This window comes from Solanum pennellii, chromosome 4 (assembly GCF_001406875.1).
Source record: "Solanum pennellii chromosome 4, SPENNV200".
In the NCBI taxonomy this organism is placed as follows: domain Eukaryota; kingdom Viridiplantae; phylum Streptophyta; class Magnoliopsida; order Solanales; family Solanaceae; genus Solanum; species Solanum pennellii.
The window spans coordinates 15,473,993-15,498,528 of NC_028640.1; positions in this window are offsets into that span (position 1 = coordinate 15,473,993).

Genomic DNA, 24,536 nt, shown 5'->3' on the forward strand with positions numbered 1-24,536 from the left:
ATGTAGTTCCACAACTGGGTGGTTTGGGTAGGAGAGCCTTTCATCCTATGCCCTGAGATCATACATGAGGCAATGGAAAAGTTGAGAATGATCCCGGATAAATTGACTAGTGCTTACAGTCGTCAAAATCGTATGCTCAGGAAGAGGGCTTTTGAATTCGAGGTAGGTGATCAAGTCTACCTGAAGATATCACCTATGAATGGGGTGATGAGTTTTGGTAACAAAAGGAAGTTTAGTCCAAGGTATATAGGTCCTTATGAGGTCTAACAGAGAGTAGATAATGTTGCCTATTATCTGAAGTTACCAAATTATTTGACTTCTATTCATCAAGTGTTTCATATTTCAATGCTTAAAAAGTGTATAGGTGATGTAGCATCCATCTTGCCTGTTGAGGGGTTAGGAGTTGATGAGAACCTTTCTTATGAAGAGGTTCGGGTTGAAATATTTGATTTTCAAGCGTAGCTGCTGAGGAACAAGGAGGTTTCCACCGTAAAGGTGTTATATAGCAACCACCTTGTTGAGGGAGAAACATGGGAGGCCGAGGCCGACATGACATCTCATTACCCTGAATTGTTCTGTTCTTGAGGTTAGATATATTTTTCCTAAGTTTGATTTTGTTTATGAAACTCTAAATTTTAGTGCATTAGTCAGTTTTCGTATTTTAAGTCCATAACTGTATGTTTTATACTTGTACTATATGAGTTAATATGAGTTCATGCTTGCATTCATGTTGCTATTTCTTATAGGGTTGACATTATTTTTGTGTCGCATGAGTTGTGATGTGCATTGAGTTAATGTGAGATTTCAATGGAAGTTCCTCAATATAGATAATCTTTGAGTGACGTGCATCATCCAGAATAAGTTGTGAATCAGATATTCACAAAAAGTAAAGTTTTAAGTATGTTGATATGTTTTTCGGAAATACACTTTTTGATTCAAAATGATGTGTAGTGTCATTCGGGGACGATTATTCCTAAAAGGGGGGGGGGGATAATGTAACATTCCAGAAAATGTAATTGTAAAATGAATAGTCTATTAGGTTTTAAGAATATGTATTGGGGTACATACGCATCCCAATGCCCAATATTGAGTAATATTGGGCATGTTAGAGATTATTGGCTTTAGGGTCTTGGCCAATTTCTATTTATTAACAAGTAACTTAAGACATACTTTGATATTCAAATGCTCCAATCAAAGCTTGTTTAGGAATTGTACCTGCAATGAAGTCCCTAAGCTAAAAATTTTGACGTTTTATCTTACACACATTAGGTACAAGGCATCCAAGTGTCAAGTCTAGATACCATAGCACATGATCATTTAAAATGATCATGTAGATTAAGAAGTGCCCAAGGACATACTGAGGATCCTTGTGACAAGATGTGAACTTACCAAGTGCAACTACTGAGTGCACGTTTAGTAAAGTGCACAACAACACATGTGCTACTAGCCGAGAGACCAAGCTAGCAAACCCCACCAAATTTGGTTAGGGAGGTTAGGGGGCTAACCAATCTTAGGCTCTAACTATCTTACCTAACTAGCTAACTAACATAGGACTAACATAAATGAACTAACTAGTGTTCCCGAAATCATAAGACCTAACCGGGTGATACTAGACGACTAGCTAACTAAAGAAATAACCTAGTACCTAACCTAGGATGGTCCAAAGGGGTTGGTTATGGTCCTAGTGACTTAGGCGTACTTTAGTAATTACATTAGTTCACTTAAATAATTAAATTATCAACTTAATTATTTAATTTAATTTATGGTAAAACCTGAGACCCTTAGAAAATTTTAAGAATTTGGCTAAGTCAAAATCTCTCCTATTTTTAGTCAATTTAGGAGGGGCATTTTTGTAATTAGCTAATTGATTTATTTAATTAAGTTAATTATCCTAAGTTTAATTAGTCAATATTCACTTCCTAAAATTTAGAGTCACGTTTATCTAGTAGAAACTGAAAAATATTGAACAAACGTAAGGAAAATAGAAAAATACTCTCGGTTCTCCTTAGGCGATTTCAAGGCAATTCTTCATGATTTTCGTTCAAACTACAGGGTGATCTTCGTAGTTTCAATTCTATAGTAAGATATGGGATTGTCTATTGGATTCCTTTCCCCAGGAAGCTATTCAAACATTTAGATTTCAAAGAAACCAAAACTTTTGTTCTCAAGGAAATGGTCGAATGTTCATCATCCTAGTTATTCCAATTTTCGATTCTATTAGTATGTATAATGCAAATATCGAGCATGTTGTTGGTATCTGGTGCTAACTGATCATTATGCGTAGGTTTCTGTAATTGTATATAGTTGAATGAGACCTATAGGTTAGATCCTTATGATTGAAGTATCCTTTACATGAGATAAGAAAAGTGTAAGGCCTAATTGTGTTCGAGAAGATTAATTTTTTATAAGTTATTTATGAAATTCAGTTTACTATTAAAAGGAATGAAGGTTTCATTATTGTGTGTGTTTACAGTAAATATGTTTGTAAGTGTTTGAAATGCAATGTTTCCAAGAATAAATAAGAATGAGAACCAAAGCTAGTTAATGAATATTCAATGCCACATCAGCTTTATAGCATGGCCAAACTAAGCACTGAATTATTCTTATACGCTAATCAAATGTTAAAAGTTGACTTGATTAAAATGATGAGATTACTACAGTATTTACATTAAATTAATTGACTTGGCTAGTTATAATACCATGACAAGTGTTTAGTGAATGTTTAGTGTATGCCATTAATTGGCAATCTTATTTCCAAAATATGTAATAGAATTGGCCAATGACTAGTCAAACCAATCTTATATAACCGATATAAATTATGTTGTTTTTTGTAAGGACAAATACATGTTAAAGATTGACTTGACAAGATGTAACTCAATGAACTCATAACCTAGGGTATGCCAATAATTGGGACAAGTCCCAACATACCCTATCTAAATGAACTTGTGAACATAGTAGCACATTGAATAAGTCCTTATAACTTTCATAAACAATGGTACAAGACTCCAAATGACAATGAAAAAGATAACGTGAGTAATGAAATAACTAAAAACTTATGAGTTAGGACGTTGACCTAGAATGGGGTGTTAAAGGATGTGAGACAAGTGTCACATGCACCTAAATAATTAAGTAAAAGATACTCACACAAGAGGGTTTTAGAAATCGTGAGAAAAGTATCATTCACACAACAATGATAATGTAATATTTAAGTTTACATTCTTCAAGTATAGAAGTGGATGACAAGTGATCAATTGAACAAAGCATACCTTATACTAGAAGCAAGCTTCCATTGTGTATGAGTCAACTCTAAAAGTTGTAAAGTATAATAAATTGAGCTAAGCACCGCTAGACTAGTAATGAGCTTGTGCAAGCTCATGTAAGCTTCATGAGATGATACTACCACCAAGGTGGATTAGGGTCTCCAAATTCTCCTAGACTTTGAACTATGTCACCAGCATAGGTTATTAACTAAGGATCTACCTAAGAAACCTAGGAAGTATTCAGTTTCACTTTGACCGGTGAAGCCCATCTTTTCATTGTGGGAAAGACACTGGGTTTCATGTTATCTCACATGATCTATGTAGGTTAAATGCTAAAGATTTCTTTAATAAGTAAGAAAGGAATAAAGAAAGAACAAGGAAGATGACGGGTGTTTGGATAGGATGACCAAAGGGTGAGGTTGAACTATGTAATGATGTAAGTCATTCTTAGTCATTGCACACAAAGATCCCAATGGAAGTCTTCAAAGAATATTTTAAGTCAACCTAGAATGTTACAAGTGAACATAAGATCAAACAAGAAGAAATGTAAGTTAAAAGTGAACTAAGTAAGAAAAAGCATAAGTATATCAAATCCTCAGTGTTTGATAAAAATGAAGTTTTAACAGTTAATGGCTAATGCCAATAAATGGAGAAAAATATAATGACTCGTCAATTGAAGTATGAATATATGCCCCAGCAGCTATATATTATGCAAAGGACCAAATAATGGGCATAGCCAATAAAGATTGGATCATGAAGACTTCATGTCCAATTTAACAAGAATTGAAAAAACAACTTCTGAGTAGCGTAGTCACATCATTTCCTTAGTATTTTGGATTACTAACTTGATTCATTGTATCAATTGGACTACAATGAATCATTACACTCATAATTAAAAGATAGGATCTAAGGAGATCATTGAACTACACAACATAAAAACAGAAGAGATTGAAAAATAAAATGAGTCTGGGAAAGGGAGCTCTTGGCCTAAGGAGAGCAAAAATATTAAATTTTGCTTGAATTTCTCTAAAATTATGTTCATGATTTCAAGGTCTTGTGTTCATATAGAAAAGGAGTTGTGTGTTTTAAATGAATGAAAATATGTCATATTCATAGCATGATTTATAAATAACGAATCAGGGCATGTTGCTATAGGAAGAGCTTTCCTTGATCATGCATAGTCCTTATGTGTTTATGTGGATACACCAAATCATACTTAGTACAAGTGTGTATTAAACAATATACAATTAATATTTTTATAGGTGCAAGTCCTTGAAAAAGATTGAAGATTAGTTGAAATTGTTAGGTCTAGTATCTCAAGACTTTTGTAGGTCCTCCTGAGTTCGAGGATGCCTACGCTTTATCTTATAGCTTTAGTAGATTAGATATAGCTAGTGGATTTTGTCCCCAGCTTTTTCTTTTAAAAAATTGTTCAAGCTTTCGTATTAAGGCCGGTTTGACAACTATAAGTATATTGTGAATTCTTCATATCAATTTTTCAATCTTTTAATCGATGGTTGTTGCTTTTGAGATGTTAGTATATCACTCTTATGCCAGAATTATATGAAGTCTAAGTACACTTCAGTAAATTTAAAAAGTTTTATTTTGCCACTATTTAATTGTATGATTGTGATAAAAGCTAAGAATAGGCTTGTCTACGACCTCTAACAGCTTAACGACGCCTGACTCATCTAGGGTGTAAGACCCGGTTGTGACACTAGACGCAGACACAGGACCTAGGATCACAATGACCCTTACCTAACCGTTCTGGCATATCATTAGCCTACTTAATTAAACAGATGTAAAGAAATATCATGCCGAAGCTAAATCATCTTGTAAATTAAAATGATGGGGAATACCATATAATATATGAATACATAAAAGTAAGAGTTCGAATAAAATTGAGAAGTCTACAGTAAGGCATTAGATGAATCTAACTATGTGTTAAATAAAGCTTAAAATGGATATAAATGTTTGGAAATTGCCTGACCTATGTCTCAAAAAATTGATACAAAAGCGAAAATTAAGAAAGATAATCATGTAACTAGTGCTCGAAAAATAAGGACTCACAATTAATTATGCTTAAGTGAATACCGGCAAGCAATCTATGAGTGATCTTACGTCTGAAAACATGACCCTAAATCACGAGAAGATATAGCTAAGAGTATGTACTAGTACTTGAAAGGTACTGATCATGTATGATAGAGTAAAGTTGCACAATAACATAACTCAACAAGTAGAAAAACAATAATATGTGTTAGGATAATTAAAATACTAAGAATACTGCACTTGGCTAAAGTGAATGCAATGACCAAGTAATCACGTACAACCTTTGAAAACAGATATGTACTGATAATATGGTCAAAATAATAGGATCTGACTGAACTGTGAGAGCTTCTAATAACTTACATAAAACCATATGAGCTAAATATGGAGTGTGGTGTATATGCACCATCGATAGGATAAAGTTTAACCTTCATAGGTATAGAGACATTCTACCGTGATTATTAAAATAATGACCACAAAGGGGACTTGCAACCTACAGAGCACGTAGTTCTAGGACCAGGGGTGACTAACTCTTGTCCACTCGGTATTAAGCTTCTCCCATTGATTTATTATCATAACTTATGACTGATGTTTTGTGATACTAGAAAACTCAAAGTATTGACTTGCAAACTGTGGATACAAGATTAATGTATTGATAGTAATGCATTAAAAAACTGAGGCATGTTAATAAGCATAACTGTATTTGCTGACCTAACATGTGCCATTCATAAATTAAAGAACTACATAGCTAGGGTTCTTAGTTTATGTTTGAATCAAGGAAAAAACAATACTACAACGTGGTAATATAATTTGGATCATTATTATATCTAAAAACCAATAATTTCTATAATTCAAGAAACTTTAGGTCCAGAAGATATTATGTGAATCAAGAATCTACTAGAAATATAGGTACCTAATGGGTAAAAGGAACCCATTAGTTAAATCACACATACAACTGTACAACTCCATGGAGAAATGTTGCAATTTCGGTCTTGAACTAATGAAGACTTGTTCTTTTCTTGTGAAGGGTTTGGTTTCCTCTTTCTCTTCACTGCACAATATTTTCTATGTTTTGGTGAATGAACTGCCTTAGGTAAGTTGAAGTTATGTTTCTAGGCTAAAACAACAATGTATTTTAGGGGATAAACAACGCAGTATAGGGTCCAACGCATAAGAAAACACCAAAGGACCGTAACATAACTATTCTCGGCATCACCAACTGATTGGACCGACGGACCATCGGTGGACTGATGGTTCATGTTTTTCAACCGTTTGTCATGACTAGATACTGAATTTTGAGTGTCTAATCTGTAGACCGTTACCTGACCTACGGTTCATGGGTTCTGACGTGGGTAAACATTTAGAGGGATATTTGGGGATAAATAAGGGGAGGGTTGCATAGGCAAACCACAGACAACCAGTATGGTCCTTGGGTGACCCTAAGATCCTTGGGTGGAAATCGTGGGTCGCAACCATTGATTGCACCTGCAACTTTTCCAAATCTGCAATGAGGTGTGTTTTCATATATGGTGTGTTATATAAAATCTACCGAAAGGAAAGAGATGAGGATACTCTCCCTTCATGACTTCTTTAAGTACTAATCCACCTTTGGAACACATAAGCAGTAATCTCCCCCATTTGGAGAAACCCTCTACCTTCTGCTGTAAAACTGCACCTTATGGCTTAAAGAATATACGATCACTTCCATGATTTCCATTAACTTTTGCAACCAAAGATTATTCTGATCTATTTAGGAATATCAAACCACAATCTAATGTGTCTATAAGACTAACTCCTAAGATAGCAAGCCGATGAACGTTTTTTTTTGCTCATTCTTTCCCATTTTCCTCAACATGTGCTAAAACACCGTTTAGATCACCTCTAAGGCCTTAAGGTAAGGGAAAATTTGACCGACAGGCACTGAGCTACTACCTTTCCATTCAAAGACCTTCTCATTGGAAATTATAATCAAACGATCCTACTTCTAAAATCGATTGAGACATAATATGAATCTAGAGTATCCATGCCTAGAATTCTATCAAAATCTACAATTTTTTACCCTACAAGATCTGTTAAGGTTACTTTCTAAAAGACTATGACAAGGAAATTTATGTTTCATTTGCAAAAATTCTCTAAATTTATAGAAACCCTAATCTTGTACATTATATAGAGTATCAAGAATTTGGATAAATTATAGGGACCTAATGTGTTAAAGGAACTCACTTGTTAAATACACATACCTGGTGACGAAATCAATAGAGAAATCCTTCAATATTGGGGTTGGAATTTTGAAGAACACTTCTGCTTGTTCTTGGGAGTTTTGTTGACTCTTACTCTTCCTTTTTCTCCAAGTTTTGATGATTTTTGGTTAATGAAGGTTATGAGTAAATATGACAATGTTATTAGGATTAAAATAATTAATGCGACTTAGTTTAGACATAAATATCCGACATTATGTGCCTAACTCATGGTAAAAAGAATTGAATGACTCTATAAAGGTTAGTAAAGAACACCCACGGAGTGAGTTACCGACTATAGGTCAACCTACAAGCCGTAGGTGGGGTCGTCGGTCAGGTATGCCTGACAGATCTACACTAAAACAAGCTATAACTATTTACTCAGACATGAGGATTTTGCAAAATCTTTTGCATTGGAAATTTGAGTCAATTATCTAAAATTTTGCAGGTCATTATATACCTTACTCCATTGCTAAAGGTTGCGACAATTTGATATTTAGTCAACAACAATTTCCCTCTAACTAGCACGTAAACCTCACCCGCGGTCCATAGATCCAACCACGATTTATACTGGTCTACTGTGGGTGGGATCCAAATCCATAAATATTTGGTCATAAATGGAAGACCCAAGATACGGACCTTGTGTCTTATCAAGGACCATCGATGTCTTTCGTGATTATTTCATTAGGTCGCGAAAGCCGCATTTTTTTCCTCAAAACTGAGGTTTTGCATTACCGTTATGAATAAGATAAGATAGAGGAGCTAAATATTATATCTTCATAATCTTATGAAAATTACCAATAAAAATTAGCTGACAATTTTATTTTCAATTGATAAAATTTTTTTTACCTATCCCTCATACTAAATAATAAATTATTATTATGAATTTGACACTTTTGATTTCTGGTAATCGCTTTTTGTAACTGCATTAATGCTATGATAATTGTTTGCTCCTTTGAGATTCTATTACTATTGAAGCCATGCATTGCCAATATCTTCATATACTTTGTGGAAATTAGAAACTTATTCCTTTTTTATTTTGTGCGAGTTCAAATTAAGCTATACATTGCCCGAGAAGAGCATATTGGGTGACCCAAACCGCTCATCAACTACTTACGGCAGAATTTTCAAATCTTTTCAGTATTGAGTTGGCGTCATACCAGCTGCAAGACGTGGCTCATATCTGGTACACTCACCGGAAAGAGGATAGGGGTGCAAATGCAGCTCCTATTGCTTGGGAGTGCTTCAGTGAGACTTTTCTCGATAAGTTTTTCCCAATAGAGTTGAGAGAATCAAAGGCCCAAGAATTCATGAACTTGACGCATGGAAACACGACAGTCCAAGAGTATTCGCTGAACTTTTACCAACTCTCCAGGTAAGCTCTTCACATGGTTGCTAACTCCAGGGCTCAGATGAATAAGTTCTTGTATGGAGTATTAGATTTGGTGAAGATAGAGTGCAAAAATGCTATGTTGCTGGGAAATATGAACATCTCTACGCTTATGACTCATGCTCACCAAGTTGCGGGTGATAAGCTTAGGGAACAGGCTAAGGAAAGTAAGTAGGCTAGGACTAGGAACTATGACTATTCTCAGCAGAAATAGGGTGCTGGAAATCACTCGCAGGGTAAGTAGAAGTTTTCAGGTCCAGCACCTTCATCAGCTAGTGTTCCATCCTCCAAGAATAGGTATGACCAGAAGTACAGAGAACGAGGATCTAAGTCTCAAAGAGTTGTTTCAGGAACAACCACTTACCCGACTTTCCATAAGTGTGCTAAGAACCATCCGGGCGTGTATCTTTCAGAAAAAGAAGGATGTTTTGGATGTGGTCAGTCTGGTCACAGCTGAGGGACTGTACTTCTAGACAGGGGTCAAGGAGGTGGTAATGGTAGAGCTTAGTCTACAAATTTAGCAGCACCAGCAAGTCGCCCAACTCAGAGGGTAACTCATCTTGTACAGGTGGCGGTCAGCGCCAGAACAAACATTATGCTCTTCAAGCTAGCCAGGATAAGGAAGGTTCTCCTGATGTAGTCACTAGTACATTACGAGTCTTTGACCTTGATGTTTATGTATTGTTTGATCCAGGGGCTACTCTTTCTTTTGTAACTCATTATATAGCAGTCCAATTCGGTGTCAGTCCAGAAACTCTATAACATTCTTTCTTAGTCTCTACTCCAATCGTTGACCCTGTTATACAGAAATTGCCTTGTTATAGTATCTCAGAAAGTCACCTCCGCAGATCTAGTAGAGTTAGAAATGGGAGACTTCGATGTCATTCTAGGCATCGATTGGTTACACTCATGTTATGCCTCAGTCGATTGTAGAACTAGGATTATTCTTTTTCAATTTCCAAACGAACCAATCTTAGAATGGAAATGTTTTAGCCTAGCGCCTATGGGTCGATTTATTTCTTACTTTAAGGCCAGAATGATGATATCTAAGGGTTATTTCTATCATCTAGTTCGGGTTAAGAATTCTAGCCTTGAAACCCCTTCTCTTGAGTCAGTTTTAGTAGTTTGTGAATTTCCAGAAGTATTTCCAAAAGATCATCCTGGGGTTCCTCCAAAAAGGGAAATCGACTTTGGAATTGATCTCCTTCCAAATACCCAGCCTTTTTCTGTTCCACCTTAAAGAATTGCTCCAGTAGAGATTAAGGAATTGAAAGAGCATTTGAAAGACCTTCTAGATAAGAGTTTTATCATACCTAGTATTTCACCATGGGGTGCACCAGTGTTGTTTGCAAAGAAAAAAGATGGTTCTCTTAGATTCTGCACTGACTATCGATAGTTGAACAAGGTCACAATAAAAAATAATTATCCCATCACCTGGATTGATGACTTATTTGACCAACATCAGGGTTCTACTCATTTCTAAAAGATAGACCTCAGATCGGGTTATCATCAGTTAAGAGTCATAGATAGTGATATTCCGAAATCAGCCTTGAGAACTCGGTATGGTCATTATGAATTTGTAGGTATGTCGTTTAGACTATCAAATCCTCCTGCAGCTTTCATGGATTTGATGAATAGAGTTTTCAAACAGTACTTAGACTTATTCGTTATCGTCTTTATTGATGATATCCTTATTTACTCTAGGAGTGAGGAACAACAGGCAGGTCATTTGAGAGTTGTTCTGCAAACTCTCAAAGATCGCCGATTATTTGCTAAGTTTAGTAAATGTGAGTTTTGGTTCCAATCCATTCCTTTCCTTAGTCACATTGTATCTAGCGAAGGGATCTGCATAGATTCACTAAAGATGGAAGCAGTGAAACAATGGCCCAGACCTACCTATGCTACAGATATCAGAAGTTTCTTAGGTCTAGAAGGTTATTACAAAAGGTTCGTGGAAGGATTTTAATCCATATCCTCACATTGACTAGGTTGACTAAGAAGATGGTCAAGTTCCAATGGTCAGATGATTGTGAGAAAAGCTAAGACGAATTGAAAACTAGATTGACTACAACTCCTGTCTTGACTCTACCAGAGGGTTCTGATTGATATGTGATCTATCACAATGCATCCAGAGTTGGCCTTGGTTGTGTGTTGATGCAAAGAGATAAGGTTATATTTTATGCCTGTAGAAAGATTAAGGTGCATGAGAAGAACTATCCAACTCATGACCTCGAGCTTGCAGCAGTAGTGTTTGCACTCAAGATATGGATACACTACTTGTATGGTGTTCATGTAGATCTGTTCACCAATCATAAGAGCGTTCAGTATGTGTTCACCCCATTAGAGTTGAATCTTCGCTAGAGGAGATGCATTGACTTCCTTAAGGATTATGATATGAGTGTGCATTATCATCCTGAAAAGGAGAATGTAGTGGCCGATGCTCTTATGAGATTATCTATGGGATGTTCACAAGTTTGCTCGCTTGGGAGTTCACCTTATAAGCATATCAGACAACGGTGTAACAGTTCAGAATGGGGCAGAATCGTCATTGGTAGTGAAGTTTAAGGAAAAGCAAGACAGTGATCCGATCTTGCTTGAACTAAAATGTGCAATCCACAATAAGAGAGTGGAGGTTGTCTCCCAAGAGGGAGACTGTGTACTTTGCTACCAATGTAGATTGTGTTCCTGATGCGGGCTTGTTGAGGCAGCATTTTCTTTCAGAATATCATAACTCCAGGTATTCTATTCATCCAGGTTCCACTAAGATGTACCGCAATCTGCGAAATGTCTATTGGTGGAATGGCATGAAGAGGGATATAGCAGATTTTGTGAGTAAGTGCCCCAATTACCAGCAAGTCAAGGTGGAACATCAGAAACCCGAAGGTGTAACTTAAGAGATAGATATTCCCACATGGAAGTGGGATGTGATCAATATGGATTTCATCACAGAGTTACCTCATACTCGTAAACAGCATGACTCAATTTGGGTGATAGTTTATAGGATGACTAAGTCTTCTCGCTTTTTGGTGGTCAAGACTACATATTCGGCAGAGGACTATGCCAACCTTTACCTTAATTAAATTGTGAGATTGCATGGAGTTCCTTTGTCAATCCTCTCAGATAGAGGTCCTCAGTTTACCTCTCATTTCTGGAAGTCATTTCAAAAAGGTTTTGGTACTCAATTTAAACTTAGTACAACATTTCATTCACAGATGGATGGGCAAGCAGATCGTACGATTCATACATTAGAGGAAAAGTTGAGATCTCATGTGATCGATTTCTAAGGTAGTTGGGATGATCACCTTCATCTTATTTAGTTTGCCTACTATAATAGCTACCATTCAAGCATTAAGATGGACCCTTATGAGGCTTTATATGGGCGTAGATGTAGATCTCTTGATTGTTGGTTTAAAATCGGTGAAGCAACTTTCATATGTCATGATTTAATCCTTTATGCTATGAAGAAAGTTAAAATCATTAGAGATAGGCTTAAGACAGCCCAAAGTCATCAAAAATCTTATGCAGATGTAAGGAGAAGGGAACTAGAGTTCCAAGTCGATGATAGGGTTTTTCTTAAAGTCTCACTTATGAAAGGGGTGATGAGATTTAGAAAGAAAGGGAAGCTCAGTCCTCGATATGTAGGCCCTTACAAGATCTTGAAAACTATTGGCAAGGTTTCATATGAGTTAGAGTTGCCAGCAAAATTAGCAGCAATGCATCCGGTCTTCCACATCTCACTCTTGAAGAAGTGTGTGGGTCACCCATCCTCTATAGTGCCATTAGAGAGTGTGGCGGTGAAAGATAGTCTTTCTCATGAGGATGTAACAGTTGAGATTCTTGACCGTCGAGTTAGAAGCTTGAGAAACAAAGAAGTCGCTTCAGTCAAGATTTTGTGGAGGAGTCAGTCCGTAAAAGGAGCTACTTGGGAAACAGAAGCAGCCATGAAAGCCAAGTATCCTTACCTTTTTCCTTTCGATTTCACTCCAGCTTGAGTTAATAGTTCCTCTTAAGTTTTACAGTCAGTCATTCACAAATTCTGTTTTAGAATCATGTTCCCTCAGTTTGTACTTTCATTTTTAGCGTAATTGCATGTACTCAAAACTCAATTCAGTCAGAACTCAATACTCACTGTTTAGTAGTGGGGTTTGCATCTCTCTCCCTCTATTTTATATAGTTTAGTCTTCATTGGAGGATGAATGTTCCCAAGGGGGAGAAAATGTAACACCCCGTAGCAAAAACAGATTAAAAATAAGTTTTTCAAAAAAATCTGCACGTGCTACGAAGTGTGGCATCGACGGACCGTAGCCTGAACCACGGTCCGTCCTGCACAACCGTCGATGGGATCAGAAACACCCAAAAGTTTCAGCCTAGAAAAATTTGTGAAGTCTTGAACGACGGATGGATTTATGGTCCGTAGGTCAAACAACGGTCCGTAGTCCGTGACCGTCGATCAAGACTCCCTTCAACAACTCTCTGACTAGAGCTATGGATGACCAGCATAGTTCGTAAGTGGACCTACGATCCGTAGGTGGAAAATTTGCAGCCAGTTAAGGGGAAATGTATTTGGGTAAATTTAAAATGATCATAACTCTTAGCAAAAAAAATGAATTAGTTCTCCCATGACCCACACACAAATAGATAATTGAATTATTTTTCCATATCCACCGACCTTACTAAAATCAAACCTGTGTGTAAAATATTATGCCCATATTAGTAAAGGCCTGTCACAGAGACCCCCACAACAGACCCAACGACGGGGCGTTGAGCGCACGACGGACCGTCTAGTCCTAGCTGTCGAGAGGCCCGACAACAATCTTCCCAAGGGTCTTTTTGACCTTTCCCGCTCTGTTTAAACCCTGAGTTACATCGTTTTGACCCTAAATCATCATATTTTAGGAAGTTCAAGACTTGAAACATAATTAAAATATATCCAAGTCAAATCATTAAATCAAAACATAGTAAATTAGAAGCAAGAGAGGAGAAAAAATCTCAAGAACCCTAGTTCAAGAACATCACAAGGTCTAGCAGTTCCACAAATGAAACTTAAGTATTCTTCAATGGATTTCATCACCAGGTATGTGGGAATTCACTAGTGGGTTCCTTTCACCCATTGGGTCCTTAGTTTAAGTCAGTTCTTGATTGTCTTATCATGATTAAACCTAGGGTTTCTAGAACTTTGATATAACTTCATGAATTTATTAAATATATGTTCCAAATAAGATTATAATGTTATTACTCAGATTATCGCATGAATTTCAGAACCCTAGCTTTGTATTTCTTTAGTTCTTGAATTACACATGCTAGGTCATATATTTCAGATACTTCAGATATAAATGCCTCATTTATAAATGCATAATTACCAGATTAATTGTAGCATTCTATGTTTGAATGTTCAGTTTCGAGCTATCAAGTACTTACAGAAATTAAGATGTAATCAGTTAATTTTTACAGAATTCATTGGAAGTAGCACAATACCTAGTTGGACTAGGGTTTAGCGTACCAAATAGTCCCAGAACTACTAGCAAAGTAGGTTGTAAGTCCCCTCTGTGGGCAATTAGGTTAGTGATCACGCCAGCATGCCTTTATACCTTTGACAGGGTATATTGGATCCTCTCGATGAGGCTTATACATCGGACTCCACATTTAGCTCATGTGGTTTTGTTATCGGTTATTAGTAGCTCCCACAGTTCAGTTAGACTCTCTGCATTGACCATTTATCAGTATATTCAGTATTCATTTTCAGCATGTTATAAATTGGTCATTGCATCCAGTTAACTCAGAAATCAGCACATCACGTTCAGATTATTATATTTTTTTTTGTGCTTGTTAAGTTATGTTTTATTTCAGCTTTACTCTATCCTATATGCTCTGTACCTTTAAAGTACTTACGCATATGTGCACTACATCTTCTCGTGATGTAGGTTCAGGTTCACGGCATCCAAATCACGCATAGATTGATTTCTTAATCTCCAGTCAAGCAGATTCAGTGGTGAGTCCTCATTCTCCGAGGACAACAATCATGAGTTTCATTTCAGTATTTAGTCATTAAGTTTTAATTTTTGTCTTGATTTATCTTGGACTTGTCCCAACATTTCTAGTCTAGTTTAGAGGTTATTTTAAAAGATAGTTACATTCAGCATAGTGTTGAGTTAATAATTCTTTTGTATTAAACTCATTGTTTTCAAATATCTCACTTATAGAATATGGTATGCCCCATCTTTTCATTTTAAATATGATTTAGCTTCCACAACAAATTATTATCTTTAGTATGCTCATGATCATGCCAGGAGGTGTTAGATTGTGGATCCTTATTAATATAGATAACTGTTTACGCGGTTTAACCTGCAATATCCATATTTTTTTAAATTTAGGCTTTACTATTTATTCTCTGTAACAAAAAATACTCTGATTTATTAATATAAATATACCTCCCTGCCGTGGAAGTTTACTTACCGGGTGTTACCACGAAATATTGGTTTTTCTCTTTCTCTCTCTAGATCTCTCATCTCTTTCTGTTGAAAATTCTTGTGTTCTTCATCATCTAGTGTGTGTGCGTGATTTCGATCCAAACAACTGATATCAGAGCTAAGGAGATTCAACACGATCACTGAAGATGGATAGTTCAAACCTTGGAATCGAGAAGTTTGATGGATCCGATTTCAGTTTCTGGAAGATGTACATCAAAGATTATCTGTACCTGAAAGATCTTCACAAACCGTTGACCGGGGTGAAGTCGGAATCCATGACGGAGGAGAAGTGGAACCTTAAGGATTGCCAGGCTCTAGGGTTGATCCGGTTGACTTTGTCAAGAAACGTGGCGTTCAACATCGTGAAGGAGAAGACTACATCGGATCTGTTGAAGGCACTATCAAACATGTATGAAAAAACATCGGCAATGAACAAGGTATATTTGATGCGTAGATTGTTCAATTTACATATGTCTTAGAATGGATCCGTTTTTGATCATATAAACGAGTTCAATATGATTGTGAGTCAACTCAATTCTGTGGATATTAATTTCGAAGATGAAATTAAGGCGTTGATTTTGATGTCATCTCTGCCCGAGTCTTGGGATACTGTTGTTGCTGCGATTAGCAGTTCCCGTGGATCTAAGAAATTGAAGTTTGATGAAATCCGTGATGTTGTTCTTAGCGAAAGTATTCGCAAATGAGAAGTGGGAGACTAATCGGGCAGTGCTATCAGCGTTGACCGAAGGGTGAGAAGTAAGACGAAAAGCCAAAATCAACATGGTCGATCAAAATCAAACAATCAAGGAAAATCCCTGAACAGATCAAACGTGACTTGTTGGAACTGTGGAGAAAAAGGGCACTTTCGGACGAACTGTACAAAGCCAAAGAAGAAACAGAATCAGAAATTTGGAGATGAAAATGATTCTGTAAATTCAGCAGAGGACATTGGGGATGCTCTAATCCTTAGTAAAAACAGCCCGGTTGAATCATGGATTTTGGATTCTGGTGCATCTTTCCAACCGTCTCCAAGTAAGGAGTTGTTCCAAAATTTAAAATCTGGAAATTTTGTAAAGGTGTATCTTGCTGACAATAAAGCCTTGGAGATTGAAGGAAAGGGGGATGTTTTCATAAAGGCCACCTCAGGAAACCACTGGACATTGGAGGATGTCAGATATATTCCGGGGCTCAAGAAAAATCTTATCTCTGTTGGTCAATGTGATAGCACGGGATATGCAACAGAGTTTTGGAAAGGTTCGTGGAAGATTGTGAAAGGTGCTATGGTAGTAGCTCGTGGCACTAAATCTAGAAACTTGTACACCACTGCAGGTTGTATTAACATGGCCGTTGTTGCTGAAGGTGCTTCCGGTTCATGTCTGTGGCACAACAGAATTGGACACATGAGTGCTAAAGGAAAGAAGATACTAGTTGCAAAAAGAGCATTAGAGGGTCTGAAGTCTATTTATATGGGTCTTTGTAGGAGCAAAGTTATGGGCAAAAAGAAAAGAGTAAGCTTCACAAAGACTCCTAGAGAGACAAACAAAGTGCGGTTGGAAATGGTCCATACAGATGTTTTGGGACCATCTCCAATATCATCACTTGGAGGATCCAGATTCTATGTTACCTTCATTGATGATATCAGCAGGAAGGTATGGGTTTACTTCTTGAAGAATAAGTCAGACGTGTTTGTAACTTTCAAAAAGTGAAAAGTTGAAGTTGAGAATCAGACCGGTTTGAAAGTCAAATGCCTAAGGTCTGACAATGGAGTAGAGTATGACAAATCAGAGTTCAAGGCATTCTGTGCAGCTGAGGGAATCAGATTGATGAGAACAGTTCCTGGTAAGGCAAGACAGAATGGAATTGCTGAGAGGATGAACAGAACATTGAATGAGCGTGCAAGGAGTATGAGGATACACTGTGGGATGCCCAAAACATTTTGGGCGGATGCTGTGAGCACAGTTGCATACTTGATCAACAGGGGACCATAAATTCCTTGAGGGTTCAACATTCCAGATGAGGTGTGGACAGGAAAAGAACTCAAGTACTCACACTTGAGGACTTTTGGTTGCACTGCTTATGTTCATGTTGATCCAGAAAAGAGAGACAAGCTTGATGCCAAGGCTGTGAAGTGTTACTTCATAGGCTATGGTTCTGATTTGTTTGGTTACAGGTTTTGGGATGACAAGAACAGAAAGATCCTGAGACATTGTGACGTGACATTTGATGAGATTGTCATGTACAAGGACAGAGAGTAGAAGGTTCTAGAGATTTCAAAGCAAGTGGGAGTTGAGGTTGAGTTGGAGAAGAGTAACCCAAGAGATGTCGAAGCAGATACTCAACCAACTCCTACTCAAGAATCTGAAGTGCAGCAAGTTACACCTGAGCAGGTGTTAAGGAGATCATCCAGAACCATTATGGCACCAGATAGGTATTCACCTTCATTACACTATCTATTGCTGACTGATGAGGGGGAACCAGAGTCCTTTGATGAGGCCCTACATGTGGAGGATTAGATCAAATGGGAGCAAGCCATGGATGATGAGATGAGGTCACTTGAGAAAAACGACACATGGGTGTTGACAGAGTTACCTGCAGGGAAGATAGCTTTGTTGAACAAGTGGGTGTTCTGAATCTAGACTGAACCAGATGGCAAAAGAAGGTTCAAGGCTCTTTTAGTGGTTAAAGAATATTCAGAAAGGAAAGGTATTGATTATGCTGAAATATTTTCTCCTGTTGTGAAGTTAACCTCTATTCAAATTCTATTGAGTATTGTTGCATCGGAGAATTTGCATCTAGAGTAAAATAGATGTAAAAACAGCGTTTTACATAGAGATCTAGACAAAGAGATCTATATGCAACAACCGGAAGGATTTGTGGTTCCAGGAAAGGAACACATGGTGTGCAAGCTCACAAGGAGCTTGTATGGACTAAAACAAGCACCAGGGCAGTGGTACAAAAATTTGATTCCTTCATGATCAAGAGTGGATTCTGCAAAGCTGAAAAGGATCTTTCTTGTTACTTAAAGAAATACACTGATTCATATGTCTTTACTCTTGTATGTGGATGATATGTAGATTGCAGGATCTAGTATGAGGGAGATTAACAATCGGAAGACAAGGTTGTCTGCAGCATTTGAGATGAATGATTTGGGACCAGCGAAGCTGATTTTTAGGATGAAGATTTCTCGGGATAGATCCGTTGGCACTTTCAATCTATCTCAGGAGTTGTACATTGAGAAGGTGCTGAGAGCACTCAGGGTAAATGATGCTAAGCCCAGGACTACTCCGTTGGAAAATCATTTTAAATTGTCAAAGGAGCAGTCCCCCAAGACTGCCGAGGAGCGTGATCACATGGCACTTGTTCCATATGATTCAGCAGTTTGTAGTTTGATGTATGCTATGGTCTGCACTAGACCTGATATAGCACATGCAGTGGGAATTTTTAGCAGGTACATGGCGAACCCTGGGAAAGAGCATTGTGAAGCTGTGAAGTGGCTGCTGAGATATCTGAGAGGTACATCAGTACTTCACTTTGTTTTGGAAAAGGCTATGTGACTGTAGAGGGTTTTGTGGATGCTGATCTTGGTGGGGATGTTGACTCGAGCAAGAGTACATCTGGGTACATTTACACCATAGGTGGAACAGCAGTGAGTTGGATGTCCAGGCTTCAGAAGCGTATTTCTCTTTCATCTACTGAAGCTGAGTATGTGGCAATAGCTGAAGCTGGGAAAGAGATGATATGGCTGGCAAATTATCTTGAGGAATTGGGCAAGAATCAGAGCGAGAAGATTCTTTACTCAGATAGCTAGAGTGCCATACAGTTGGTGAAAAATCCAGTCTATCAATCAAAGACAAAGCACATCAGAAGGCGATACCAATTCACTCGCAGGGCAGTGAAGGATAGTGATATGTGCTTGGAGAAGATAGAGGGTTCAAAGAACCCGACAGAATGTTGACGGAATGTGTTTATGTTGGGAAACGTGGGTTATGTAAAACCTCGGTTGGTCTTCTGTAGTTGTTGCTACAGATGTTGGGGTGCGGTAAAGATGTTGATGATGAAGAGTTTTTTTTTTTGAGAATGTATTTTTTTGATGAGTGAGTCAGTCTCCAAGTGGGTGAATTGTTAGGTTGTGGAGCCTGATTAATATATATAACTGTTTATGGGGTTTAACCTCCATGGTGAGGTTGCCAGGGGGTTATGGGGGGCGGGAGCCCCCCATCCGAAGGCGGGGATTTATTCTCTATTTATTCTATTTAACAAAAAATACTTTGATTTATTAATATAAATATACCTCACCGCCGTGGAAGTTTACTTACGGGGTGTTACCCCGAAATATTGGGTTTTCTCTTTCTCTCTCTAGATCTCTCATCTCTTTCTCTAGAAAATTCTTATGTTCTTCATCATATAGTGTGTGTGCGTGAATTCGATCCTAACAGGAGGGTTAGCTTGGGATCACTTGTGGTCCTAGGTTCCGTGTCCGCGTCTGGGGATAGCTTGGGGAGTGACACCCTCATATTTTGCAACAAATCAGAAAAGTCAAAAAACACAAGTTGATCAACGAAATCTTTATCCAAGCATTTGAAAATTTATCCATCTTTACGAAATGCTCACTTCCACCATTTTTATGATGGTTTAAAACATTCAACAAAACTTGCTCATTAGACATTTTATAACAAAAATATTTTCAGTAAAGGGATTTTGTCAATTTTTCATAAAAAACATAATGGATCTACGCAAGGTGTATTAATTTATTTTTTAAATTGATTGTCCAAAAAAAAGAAAATTCCCTGATACAATATATATGTAATATATTAAAGACTAAAGTTTCTAGTCTTAAAAAGTAGAAATGGAAAAGAGCAAATAAGTTCATATAATACAAAGCCAAAATTTCAGCACAAACACAAACATAACAAAGTAATGACTAAAAGAGGAAACAAAGGAGTAGATTTCATCATTTATGTGCTACTTTGCCATGTCCATATTGCATGAGCTTTTGAGAAGCGTGAGACACAAAAAGGAAGAGAGTATGAGGGCTTTCAGATCGAGCAATTATAATTAGTGTTGAAATGAGACTTGCACGATTAGTCAGGTATGAAGACTCAAATAGCTTTGAAAGTATTCATGTGAATAGAGAGAGAGGGTGAGGAGATTAGTAAGACAGTTCAATTTTAAATAATAGTGAATAAATAAAATATAAAGCTAAGTACACTCATAAAAGGAATGTGCTATTCAAAATACGAAAAATGTGCAAATACCTACCAAGATATTTCTCCTACAATTGGAAGCATTAAAAAAACTCATAGCAACCAAGTCATCATCCATGTCTTTTAAACAAAAAATTAACACCCACATTTTTATCCATGATCCATCCACATTTAACAGTGCCGTCACTAAACAATTTAAAAAGAAACTTATACATATAACAGTACTAACTAATAGATTAAGGGAAAATCTTAAAATCTATGATTTTCTTCGCATAAAGATAATATAGGAATCTACAGAGATTTATCCTGATTATTCTTACACTAATGGTCTTTTTTTAAATGTAACCAACATAATTAACTAAGTAAGAATAATACTCGTCTCATTTAGACATATTTTTACATATGATTATATGATCTGCTTAATTTTATCATATCAAGACATCAAATGGATGTCTATCTTTGACCGACAAACTGATTTCAAGTGAAGATTTAAATACAAATGTGAAAGGAATATTGTTTTTAGATCTACATAGATCTCGAAGAAGAACCAAGTACATTTTGTAGTCATATATAAGTTAAGTAGTGTTCTAAAGAAATTAATCATTTAGTTAAATTCTTGGTGTAATTTTATTTATTAATTAGTAGTTATAATCTTAACATGGGAAATTACATGAATATTAAATTGAGTATATTGATATATAAATAGAGAAGTGCAATTATGAATCTGTAGTGGAATGATTTAAATTTATTAGGGTAAGAATAATTCAAATTAATTATTTTGAATTATTTCCATAATAGGAAGCCTCAAAAATGTTTTTTAACATTATTAACAAAGAATTACTTGGACTATGCAATTGTATTATCTAGACTTCTAATTGAATATGTGGGAAATAGTAAATCATTGTAATTAAGCTCCAATATCGATTAAAAAACATTATGCAATGAGAGATGGAGTGAACTAAATCTTAATAGGTTTTTTAAAGCTGAGGCAAAGTGAATTTTACAGGTTATGTTGATGACATTTGTGAGAAACAAGAGTGCCTCTTGTGGAATAATCCCAACCACAAGTGGTTTCAACCTTTGAAAAATCAAGGAAAATAAGGAGCATATTCAACTTTGACAACCACCCTAGCAGACAAATTAGAGCTTAAAGATCATATTGGAGCCTTAGAATAATTTCTAGTTTGTTTTTATTTTTGTCTTTTCATTTTCTGGTCTATTCCTATTTTAGGATTTGTTGTGCTGGCTGGTAATTATTTCAAGTCAATAAAGGACCTTTATTCCCAATTTGGATTTTCTTAAAAATTGTGGTCCCTACATGCCCAAATAAATTAGAACTCAAAATCATATTTCTATTGGAAAAGGAAGAGTTACCTGTATTTTTCTTGTTTTCCCATAAAATACTAGGTTTTCTACTCCTTTGTGGATTGGGAAAAGAAATCTATAAATTAAGATAATCCTCATATAAAAAATTGATGAATTAGTTTTCTATCATACTCGTTTACCCAAGTATTGAGAGCTTTCGGATGTGAAGAGTGTGTCATTATAGAAGAATTAAAAGTTGTTGTCTATCTTGTGGATTCCCTTGAACGTATGTCTAACTTTGGATTCGCTTGAAGGTATTTGCTCATGCTTCAAGAGGTAATTATTGAATAAAATTTTCATGTGTTCTAGCATAATTTAAAATGTTTAATCATAAAATATTGGTTTTTATTATTCGTGCAAGTTGTAAGACAATAGTATGCTTCATTATATATATAGTTTTCCAACGACAAACTGCCAAAATATTTAAACTGCACTCTCCCTAACATAACTATAGCTATGAAGAACAATTATCTAAATTATAAGAATATAGCCTTATTATGTCTGTTATGTTTGCTATTTCTGATATTTCCTTATTTTTTCTAATTAAATTATTTTGAGTTTCTAGTAGAATAACTAGTATAAAGTGTAAAAATTTCATACTTTTGGACTAATTACATCCAATAGGTGTAACATTCCAGAAAATATACCCGTCTAGTAAAGGGACTATTAAATTTCAACAAAAGGTGTTGGGAGTAAATAGGCATCGCAATGCCTCATGTTAAGAAATTTTGGGCATATTAGAAAATTATGGGCATCGTAGAAAATATTAGCTTAAAAGGGTGCTAGCCAATTTTCTAAGTGTTAACAAGATTTTTTAAGAAATGTACCTGCAATAAAGACCCTCGGCTAAAAAAAATTTCCCTTAACTCCCAAATTAGGTACTAGCTATCCAAGTGTCAAGCCTAAGTACCATATCACATGATCATTTGAAATGATCATGTAGATTAAGTAGTGTCCAAGGACATAGTGAGGATCCTTTGGACAATAAGTAACCATTCCCAAATAAATCATAAATATTAGTTAGTTATTCAATTATAACCAACCCATGTTCTTGCACATGGTAAAAGCATGTGGCAATCGGCAAAGGGGGACAACCCTAACCGAATTTGGTTAGGGTAAGTGGGGGGGGTGGAGGGGAAGGCATGCACATTTGTTCAACCATGTGGGGCCTAGCAATATAACTAATTCTAGACTCTAACCTACTGCTCTAACTAACAAACTAACCTAGGACAAACAGAAATAAACTAACTAGTGCAGCCGACAACCTAAGACTTAAATTGGGTGACACCAACCTAGTACCTAACTTAGGATTGTCCAAAATGTTGGTTATGGTCCGACTAATCAAGTAATCTTCCATAATGTTTGAGTCAACTCTAAAAGATAAGAAGATAATGAAAGTGAGCAAAGCACCGATAGACGACTTATGAGCATATGCTTTCACATGTAAGTCTACATATAAAAGGCTACCACCGAGGTTTATAAGTAGTCTACTAACATTCCTTGTCTTTGAAATATGTTTAGCCAACATAGGAACTAGCCTGTGGTTTCCACCTAAGAGAGCTAGGTATTTTTCGATCTCACCTTGGCTAGTGAGATCACCTCTTTTCGGTGTGGGGTAGACACTGGATTTCATTTTTATCTTACATGATATATGTTGGTTAATGCTCAAAAAGATGTTCTTGGTTCACTATAGCCGTGAGCAAGACCTTTCTGTGTGGGGTAACCACTTGAGATGGATTTGGCTTAGCCGAGAATCACCCCTTTCGGTGTGGGGAAGACCTTGAATTTCATGAGTAGCTCACATGATCTAGATTCGTTTTAACCGGTGAATCACCTCTTTTTTTGTGTGGGGAAGACACAGGAATTCATGTTAGGTCTCATGATCTCACTTGTAAAGATTTCTCTAAGAAAGCAAGAAAGAAAGATGATGGAATCTATGTTCAAAGTGAAATATGAAAGTAAGATCTTAAGAGTATCAATTGTCAATATCAATACAAATGAAGTTTCACCAAATAATGGGCATAGCCAAATAAGATTGGCTGATAATGACTTCTTATATGATTCCAACAAAGGGGAGTAGAAATATAATAGCAAATCAAAGCTTCATAACTTCCCTAACATGAAGATGATGAAATAAGTTGCATAGCCAATAGAGACTAGCTTATGAAGTGTTAATGAATATATATAATGCAATATATGACTCATTGTGTGTATATTAAAAACATTCCTTAGTACTTCGATTACTTACTCGTTTCATTATGGGTATGGGACTAGAATGAATCATTACACTTGTAACTAAATCGTAGGACCAAAGGAATTATTGAACTACACAAGAATAAGAAGAAAAAGACTGAAAAATAAACTTTGTCAAGAATAGATCTCTCGGGTTCAAGCATAGTGAATTTAACTAGATGAATGTGATGAATGCAAGAAGGGGCTTGTCTGCGACCTCTGAGAGGTCAACGCCACTGGTTGCGATTCGGGTTCAATAATCCAGGTCGTGACAAACATAGTACCTGAGCATGAGGTGAAATTACCTAGGAACTAAATCGCAAAACTACCACATT